This window comes from Oncorhynchus kisutch, linkage group LG13, assembly GCF_002021735.2.
Source record: "Oncorhynchus kisutch isolate 150728-3 linkage group LG13, Okis_V2, whole genome shotgun sequence".
NCBI lineage: Eukaryota > Metazoa > Chordata > Actinopteri > Salmoniformes > Salmonidae > Oncorhynchus > Oncorhynchus kisutch.
The window spans coordinates 3632832-3643051 of NC_034186.2; the positions used below are offsets into that span (position 1 = coordinate 3632832).

A 10220-nucleotide genomic window follows, 5' to 3' on the forward strand; every position below is an offset into this window, starting at 1 on the left:
AAATTACTGATTGCCTAGCAGAGAAGAAGAGCACATCTCCCTGTACAAATTACTGATTGCCTAGCAGAGAAGAAGAGCACATCTCCCTGTACACATTACTGATTGCCTAGCAGAGAAGAAGAGCATATCTCCCTGTACAAATTACTGATTGCCTAGCAGAGAAGAAGAGCACATCTCCCTGTACAAATTACTGATTGCCTAGCAGAGAAGAAGAGCACATCTCCCTGTACAAATTACTGATTGCCTAGCAGAGAAGAAGAGCACATCTCCCTGTACAAATTACTGATTGCCTAGCAGAGAAGAAGAGCACATCTCCCTGTACAAATTACTGATTGCCTAGCAGAGAAGAAGAGCACATCTCCCTGTACACATTACTGATTGCCTAGCAGAGAAGAAGAGCATATCTCCCTGTACAAATTACTGATTGCCTAGCAGAGAAGAAGAGCACATCTCCCTGTACAAATTACTGATTGCCTAGCAGAGAAGAAGAGCACATCTCCCTGTACAAATTACTGATTGCCTAGCAGAGAAGAAGAGCACATCTCCCTGTACAAATTACTGATTGCCTAGCAGAGGAGAAGAGCACATCTCCCTGTACAAATTACTGATTGCCTAGCAGAGAAGAAGAGCACATCTCCCTGTACAAATTCCTGATTGCCTAGCAGAGAAGAGCACATCTCCCTGTACAAATTACTGATTGCCTAGCAGAGAAGAAGAGCACATCTCCCTGTACAAATTACTGATTGCCTAGCAGAGAAGAAGAGCACATCTCCCTGTACAAATTACTGATTGCCTAGCAGAGAAGAAGAGCACATCTCCCTGTACACATTACTGATTGCCTAGCAGAGAAGAAGAGCACATCTCCCTGTACAAATTACTGATTGCCTAGCAGAGAAGAAGAGCACATCTCCCTGTACAAATTACTGATTGCCTAGCAGAGAAGAAGAGCACATCTCCCTGTACAAATTACTGATTGCCTAGCAGAGGAGAAGAGCACATCTCCCTGTACAAATGACTGATTGCCTAGCAGAGGAGAAGAGCACATCTCCCTGTACAAATTCCTGATTGCCTAGGAGAGGGAAACCACTCCCCATCCCATACAGCCACTGATTACCAAAACAACAACAATCACAAATTGCCATGCGCCTTAAAGGAAAAATCCACTGCCCATGTTATGTCAATGGGCCGAGCGGTGCATGCATTCTGGGCGATTCGGGACAAGGGGCACTCTCCTTCAAGTCAGTGAATGAGAGTCTATTGAGCGCTAGCTCAAAAACCCAACATTTACACTCATTTCGTTAACAAGAAGTACAACATTACACATCTTTTCCAGAGGAAAATCGGCAGGTTTCTCGACATATACACCGACTTTGAGAATGGATTGCGTGATGATTAGCTTAGCGACCGCATGACGCAGCATGACAACGTGAACGCGATTGGTCAACAGTCTACTGGGTGAGGTGATATTACGTTCGTCATTCATTGAATTCCTCTCTCCTGTTTATAATATCTCTGACAATGGCACCATGCAACGCACCCTGGACTAAAGAGGCAGACAAATACGAAAAAATGTGCTTTGACCCTCTGTTAAATTACACATTCCTCGGAGAATATCGCAAAAAAAAATGTGATCAATGGGAGAAGACATCCTGCCGAGTTATGACACTGGCCAGTGCTGAAATCGGAGGTGTATGAGATGACAAATGTTTTCACGATCTAAAAGTCGTATTCCTATGAGAGCGACTTTATCACAGTGCTACGTAATACCGACCGGATTTCTGCCTGCTTTGAACGCCAATCATTTAAATTCACATGAAAACATCAAATGACCCAGGGACTCGATAAAACATCACTCAGAGATGCACAAAAACAATATAACCTTCAAAAATGGGTGAACCTTTCATTTAGTCCTGGTTGATGTGTCAACAATCAACTAGCTGCAAGTTATGAACGAGCTGCAACAAACACTCAAACTGGACAGTTTTATCTCAATTTCTTCATTCAAAGACTCAATCATGGACACTTGTATCTACCTTCTTGCCCTTTGTGCTGTTATCTGGGCCCTATAATGTTTGTACCATGTTTTGTGTTGCTACCATGTTGTTGTCATGCTGTGATGCTACCATGTTGTTTTTTATTTAGTTTATTTCCCCTTTTATTTAACCAGGTCGGCCAGTTGAGAACAAGTTCTCATTTACAACTGTGACCTGGTCAAGATAAAGCAAAGCAGTTCGACAAAAACAACACAAAATTACACATAAACAAACGTACAGTCAATAACACAATATAAACAATCGAATATCATGTTGTGTTGCTACCATGCTGTGTTGTCCTATGTTGCTGCCTTGCTATGTTGTGTTGCTACCATGCTGTGTTGTCCTATGTTGCTGCCTTGCTATGTTGTGTTGCTACCATGCTGTGTTGTCCTATGTTGCTGCCTTGCTATGTTGTATTGCTACCATGCTGTGTTGTCCTATGTTGCTGCCTTGCTATGTTGTGTTGCTACCATGCTGTGTTGTCCTATGTTGCTGCCTTGCTATGTTGTGTTGCCCCTCTTGTCGATATGTGTGTTTTGTCCTATATTTATATGTTATTTATTTTTAATCCCAGCCCCCGTCCCCGCAGGAGGTATTTTGCATTTCGGTAGTCTGTCATTGTAAATACGAATTTGTTCTTAACTGACTTGCCTAGTTAAATAAAAGGTTGCATTCAGCAGTTCACACCAAGTAGGCTACTGGGAAGACGAACAGCATTTAAAGTAAATGGCCTTAGCGAACAAAAAGACAACACCTTAAAATAAAAGAATGGTGTGACGATAACTATACCTATCAATAGTCGCTATTTGTTGCAATATTTGATAGGTAGCTGTCAAGAGTATTACAGAACGGCAATGTTAGTTGAAGAATGATTTGTCTGAGTTACTATTTTATAAGGCAAAACGTTACATGCAACTGCACGTGGCTCGTTGGTCTAGGGGTATGATTCTCGCTTCGGGTGCGAGAGGTCCCGGGTTCAAATCCCGGACGAGCCCTTGTTTTTATATCTCGACTTTGGCTAAATTAAATGGAAACAAATCATGTATGCAAGCAGTAACACAAGATAAACGTTATTTAAAATACGATTTGTTATGATGGTATTTCGTTCTGGTTAGACGCCCAATCCGGCCTGATGTAGAATGAACGCTGTATATGCTGTCTTTTTGTGCAACTATAACGTGGCTCGTTGGTCTAGGGGTATGATTCTCGCTTTGGGTGCGAGAGGTCCCGGGTTCAAATCCCGGACGAGCCCGCTTTTTTTCAGTCCCGGACTCATACTTACTCCTAAAACTATGCAGATCATTAACATAGATGGAGAAATTAAGACGTCTTTGGATAAAGTAGATTTTTCTTTAGTTTTTATGTTTGAATGTCATATCTGTTACTGTTTGTAGGTGGCAGTATGTCCCAGTTATTGCAAGTCACCATCAACCTGTTTTTTTGTCTCATGTCATCCCGTCGAATTTCCAGAATTTCGGAAGGTAGTTTATTCCATCAGGCTGTGCAACACAGTAGATTCCATAGAATCACTTTATTAAATGCGTGCCATACCGTGCTGTGTGTTGTCTATGCCGGTTATCTTTCGGGGTCCTGTTGTTGACTTTAGATATATTGTAGAGCCCCACACATAATAATACTGCTTGCAAAATAACTTTCTGTCCACATGTCTTTCTGTCGTGCTGAAGGCAGGCAGAATGGTAAGGCAGGTGGGTACATAGTGACAGACAGGCTCGTGGTCAAGGCAGGCAGAATGGTCAGGCAGGTGGGTACATAGTGACAGACAGGCTCGTGGTCAAGGCAGGCAGAATGGTCAGGCAGTTGGGTACATAGTGACAGACAGGCTCGTGGTCAAGGCAGGCAGAATGGTCAGGCAGGCGGGTACAGAGTCCAGATACAGGAAAGGGTCGAAACCGGGAGGACTAAAAAAAGTAGTACGGTAAAAACACGCTGAACATACAAGACAACCTGGTACAGAGAGACAGGAAACACAGGGATAAATACACTGGCACAGAGAGACAGGAAACACAGGGATAAATACACCGGCACAGAGAGACAGGATAGACAGGGATAAATACACTGGTACAGAGAGACAGGAAACACAGGGATAAATACACTGGTACAGAGAGACAGGAAACACAGGGATAAATACACCGGTACAGAGAGACAGGAAACACAGGGATAAATACACTGGCACAGAGAGACAGGAAACACAAGGATAAATACACTGGCACAGAGAGACAGGAAACACAGGGATAAATACACTGGCACAGAGAGACAGGAAACACAGGGATAAAAACACTGGTACAAGAGACAGGAAACACAGGGATAAATACACTGGCACAGAGAGACAGGAAACACAGGGATAAATACACTGGCACAGAGAGACAGGAAACACAAGGATAAATACACTGGCACAGAAAGACAGGAAACACAGGGATAAATACACTGGCACAGAGAGACAGGAAACACAGGGATAAAAACACTGGTACAAGAGACAGGAAACACAGGGATAAATACACTGGTACAGAGAGACAGGAAACACAGGGATAAATACACTGGTACAGAGAGACAGGAAACACAGGGATAAATACACTGGTACAGAGAGACAGGAAACACAGGGATAAATACACTGGGGAAAATAAGTGACACCTGGAGGGGGAACAGGTGAAACAGATCAGGGCGTGACATCCTCTCTCCGTCCTCTTACTCACAGCCGAGTTGACATTGCCCAGCCGTACCAAATTTACATTTCTAAATGTGAACGTAACAAACAACCAATCTGTTCAGCTAGTTTCTGATTTTTTTAAAATATTTTTACCAGGTAGCCCAGTTGAGAACAAGTTCTCATTTACAACTGCGACCTGGATAAACCCGCAACCAAGATGGGGGAGTTCAGTGGGTGACATTTCCTTTACTGTCTGACTAACATATTCAAATCAAAACACATGTGCAAATATGCTGGACAAAAAAAGTGTCTCTAATTATGATTTAAAACAATGAAGGTTAATTCATGTTGTAGCTCTGGGATGGCATTTTATTTGTCTTTATTTAGTAAATACTTTCGTAACTCTTGAACGGCATTGTTGTTGTAAAGGTTTGTAAGTAAGTATTTCACTGTAAGGTCTACCTACACCTGTTGTATTCGGTGCATTGTTGTTGTAAAGGTTTGTAAGTAAGTATTTCACTGTAAGGTCTACCTACACCTGTTGTATTCGGTGCATGTGACAAATTAAATTAAATTTGAACTGTTATGTTAGCTTTCTGTTTGTATGTAGCTTGCACTTCAATGGCATGACAACTCTTCTCGTTCAATTTGTTAGGCAATCACATGTACCTACGGGGAAAGGATGGCCAGCCACACAGGAGGGTGATTTTTCACTAAGGAGGAGAAGGACGCCATACTGAATGAAATGCTTGCTGGCCACTTTTGAGTAAAGGGGATGATTGACAAAATTAACCTACATCCCCTGGCGTCAAGGATGTGGACAGCTGGGAAAGTGAAATAACCTTTTGTTTATCAATCACATTCTATTATATCTGACATTGACTGTCATATCAGAGAGCACACAATGTTTCAATGTGCCACGTTGTGCCTAAAGATGATCAGTAAGTGGCACAAGATTGGTCAACCCATTAGTTGTTTCACCTTGGCACATGATTGGTCAACCCATTAGTTGTTTCACCTTGGCACAAGATTGGTCAACCCATTAGTTGTTTCACCTTGGCACATGATTGGTCAACCCATTAGTTGTTTCACCTTGGCACAAGATTGGTCAACCCATTAGTTGTTTCACCGTGGCACATGATTGGTCAACCCATCAGTTCTTTCACCGTGGCACATGATTGGTCAACCCATTAGTTGTTTCACCATGGCACATGATTGGTCAACCCATCAGTTCTTTCACCGTGGCACATGATTTGTCAACCCATTAGTTGTTTCACCATGGCACATGATTGGTCAACCCATCAGTTGTTTCACCTTGGCACATGATCAGTAAGTGGCACAAGTCACATTTTACTCAGTTGTTTTGTAATGGCTGCTTTTATTTGACCACAACAGAGTTCAATATTATAGAATGTGTGTTTCGGTGTCAGTATCCTTACACATATGAGAATCTGCATACTGTATGAAGGACATTTCAGGTGAGACCCAGATGTAGACAACTTTGAAGTAACAACAGTTTATTAAATCGAACAGGGACAGGCAAAAGGCAGGTGAAGGGGCAGTAATCCAGAAAGGTGGGTACAGGACGGCAGGCAGAATGGTCAACACCGGGAAAACTAGCAAACAGGAACAATCGATAGACAGGAGCAGAGGGAAAACCGCTGGTAGGCTTGACGAAACAAAACTGGCAACAGACAAACAGAGAACACAGGTATAAATACACAGGGGGTAATGAGGGGGAGATGGGCGACACCTGGAGGGGGGTGGAGACAATCACAAAGATAGGTGAAACAGATCAAGGTGTGACAATAGGACACAGATACGGGTGAGAATAAAGTCAACTTCTCTGTAACACTTTAAATGTTTGGGGTGGACCTCATCGTACTCTTCACTAAATCCAGGATTGGCAACAGCTGGTGTCTGATCACTTTACCAAGTGGGTTGAGGCAATACCCATTAAGGTCAGTAAAAGGAAGACAACGTGCTTTACTCTCCATTCCCTTCTGTAACCCATTGAAAAGGGTGCTAGGAACCAAACAGATATTTGTTTTGTGTGATACCCATCAAGGATGAAACTGGGGAGTCCATCATCGCGTTGGAGGTGGCCATCTTCAAAACCCACGGTTCTCCTGAGGTCAGCTTGAGTGACCGAGGTCGTGAACTCTGGAGGTATGAATGTTATATATTTTTTATATATTTTTAATTTTTTTACAATTAGTTTTGGTTTTCCATGGTACATAATCAGACACATTTCAAAATCTTCCACTGTCAATAGATATCGCTTTCCTACCCCCTCCTCCAGGTTTGGATGAACGGACCAACTCGACTCTCAAGACCCTCAAGACTGCCATGGACAAGTCCCTTGACGTGTACCAGGAACGGTGGGAGGACAACCTGAAGGTCATTCTCTTTGAACACAACAGCAGCATCCAGGCCTCCACCGAGTACTCGCCCTGTTGCCTGCCGTGCGGACGGGAGCCACAGCTGTCGACTGCGGTAAACAATGCAACTGTATATACAATTATTGCATGTACTTTCGTTTTTAAAATGTACTTAGTGTTGTTTGTCTATTGCAATTTTTGATTTAACATAACTTTCAGATAACTGAAACCTGAGACCTGATGTGGCGGAGGTTGTCGAAACAGACCAAGTAAAAATTATTGTTCGCTGTTTATTTATTTTCATACAAGCCAGTGTATGAATCAAACGGATTTGCATATGAATGGAGTGGAAATTAGCTGACGTTGTGATCTATAAGGTCAGTAACATTAATGTGTCACGCACAATTACACATTTTTCTTTGCTATTTCCCAAAACGTAGTGACGTTTTTAAGACAATTATTTAATGTCGAAACGTTAAACAAGGTACCCAAAAGTAGTTTGGAAGTACTGTTTCCATCTTATTGGGCTCCTGAGTGGTGTAGTGGTCTAAGGCACAACATCTCAGTGATAGAGGTGTCACTACAGACCCTGGTTCGATTCCAGGCTGTATCACAACTGGCTGTGATTGATAGGATTTGTTCTTAACTGAATTTTTTGCTAGTTAAATACTAAATTAATAAGCTAAACAAAACGTGTTTAAAACGAAAAAATTGTCAAAGGAATCAGTATTTAATTACGGGGATGACGAGGACATTATTTAGGCGGTAATGAGCTTCAAAATTTGACACATTAGGTCATTACACTGTTGATATAGCAACGGAAGCTAATAGTTTATCGAATCCCATTTTGACGCAGGGGGGGTAGACACATTTTGGCTGGGGGACATTATTTGGCCGCGACAGGCCCAACGTGCTACACTGGACCGTGTACAAGGACTACTCTCAGAAAGTAGGTTGTGTGAGAACTGTCGTGTTTTTGCAACTGTCGTGTTTTTGCAACTGTCGTGTTTTTGCAACTGTCCGGTTTTTTGCAACTGTCGTGTTTTTGCAACTGTCGTGTTTTTGCAACTGTCGTGTTTGTGCGAACATTGCAGTAGTATTTACTGTAGTGTTTTTGCGGTTTTAAGTATACTGTAGTATTTACTATAGTATTCTACACAATTCTACAGTATATTAGGTACTACATATGATCGAGGGATACTAAGGTGTGAAATATAGTATTGTACAGCTTACTACAGAATTGGATAGTACATAATGTAGTAGTCTCTCGTAAACTGCAGTATTTTTTTACGTGGGATGTCTTGTTTTACATTCTGCTACCTCCTAATGAACTCCTAATCAATTGTGGGGATAGATCAGAGGGACACGGAGGTAAATAACAACAAGCAGCAGTAGTACTGTCAGGTCATACAGTCAGAGACGCATAGAGTGATGGGGGTGTGTACGTGTAGCCTGATGGGGGTTTTTATACATGTAGCCTGATGGGTTTTTTATGCATGTAGCCTGATGGGTTTTTTATACATGTAGCCTGATGGGGTTTTATACATGTAGCCTGATGGGTTTTTTATACGTGTAGCCTGATGGGTTTTTTATACATGTAGCCTGATGGGTTTTTTATACGTGTAGCCTGATGGGTTTTTTATACATGTAGCCTGATGGGTTTTTATACGTGTAGCCTGATGGGTTTTTATACATGTAGCCTGATGGGGTTTTATACATGTAGCCTGATGGGGTTTTATACATGTAGCCTGATGGGGTTTTATACATGTAGCCTGATGGGTTTTTTATACATGTAGCCTGATGGGTTTTTTATACATGTAGCCTGATGTTTTTTTTATACATGTAGCCTGATGGGTTTTTATACATGTAGCCTGATGGGTTTTTATACATGTAGCCTGATGGGGTTTTATACATGTAGCCTGATGTTTTTTTTTATACATGTAGCCTGATGGGTTTTCTATACATGTAGCCTGATGGGGTTTTATACATGTAGCCTGATGGGGTTTTATACATGTAGCCTGATGGGTTTTTTATACATGTAGCCTGATGGGTTTTTTATACATGTAGCCTGATGGGTTTTTTATACATGTAGCCTGATGGGCTTTTATACATGTAGCCTGATGTTTTTTTTATACATGTAGCCTGATGGGCTTTTATACATGTAGCCTGATGGGCTTTTATACATGTAGCCTGATGGGGTTTTATACGTGTAGCCTGATGGGGTTTTATACATGTAGCCTGATGGGAGTGTGGACCTGTGGCCTGATGGGGTTTTATACATGTAGCCTGATGGGGTTTTATACATGTAGCCTGATGGGGTTTTATACGTGTAGCCTGATGGGGTTTTATACATGTAGCCTGATGGGTTTTTTATACATGTAGCCTGATGGGGTTTTATACATGTAGCCTGATGGGTTTTTTATACATGTAGCCTGATGGGTTTTTTATACATGTAGCCTGATGGGGTTTTATACATGTAGCCTGATGGGAGTGTGGACCTGTGGCCTGATGGGGTTTTATACATGTAGCCTGATGGGGTTTTATACATGTAGCCTGATGTTTTTTTTATACATGTAGCCTGATGGGTTTTTTATACATGTAGCCTGATGGGTTTTTTATACATGTAGCCTGATGGGTTTTTTATACATGTAGCCTGATGGGAGTGTGGACCTGTGGCCTGATGGGGTTTTATACATGTAGCCTGATGGGGTTTTATACATGTAGCCTGATGTTTTTTTATACATGTAGCCTGATGGGTTTTTTATACATGTAGCCTGATGTTTTTTTTTATACATGTAGCCTGATGGGGTTTTATACATGTAGCCTGATGGGAGTGTGGACCTGTGGCCTGATGGGGTTTTATACATGTAGCCTGATGGGGTTTTATACATGTAGCCTGATGTTTTTTTTATACATGTAGCCTGATGGGTTTTTTATACATGTAGCCTGATGGGTTTTTTATACATGTAGCCTGATGGGTTTTTTATACATGTAGCCTGATGGGGTTTTATACATGTAGCCTGATGGGGTTTTATACATGTAGCCTGATGGGGTTTTATACATGTAGCCTGATGGGGTTTTATACGTGTAGCCTGATGGGGTTTTATACGTGTAGCCTGATGGGGTTTTATACGTGTA

The 10220-nt window shown here is 41.8% G+C and overlaps 2 non-coding genes across 2 annotated transcripts; both read left to right on the forward strand.

Moving 5' to 3' along the window:
• Positions 1–2959: 2959 nt before the first annotated feature.
• Positions 2960–3031, forward strand: trnap-cgg (transfer RNA proline (anticodon CGG)). The gene has a single exon. It is a non-coding gene; the product is annotated as a tRNA-Pro (tRNA).
• Positions 3032–3216: 185 nt separating this feature from the next.
• trnap-ugg (transfer RNA proline (anticodon UGG)) lies at positions 3217–3288 on the forward strand. Its single transcript has one exon. It is a non-coding gene; the product is annotated as a tRNA-Pro (tRNA).
• Positions 3289–10220: the final 6932 nt, after the last annotated feature.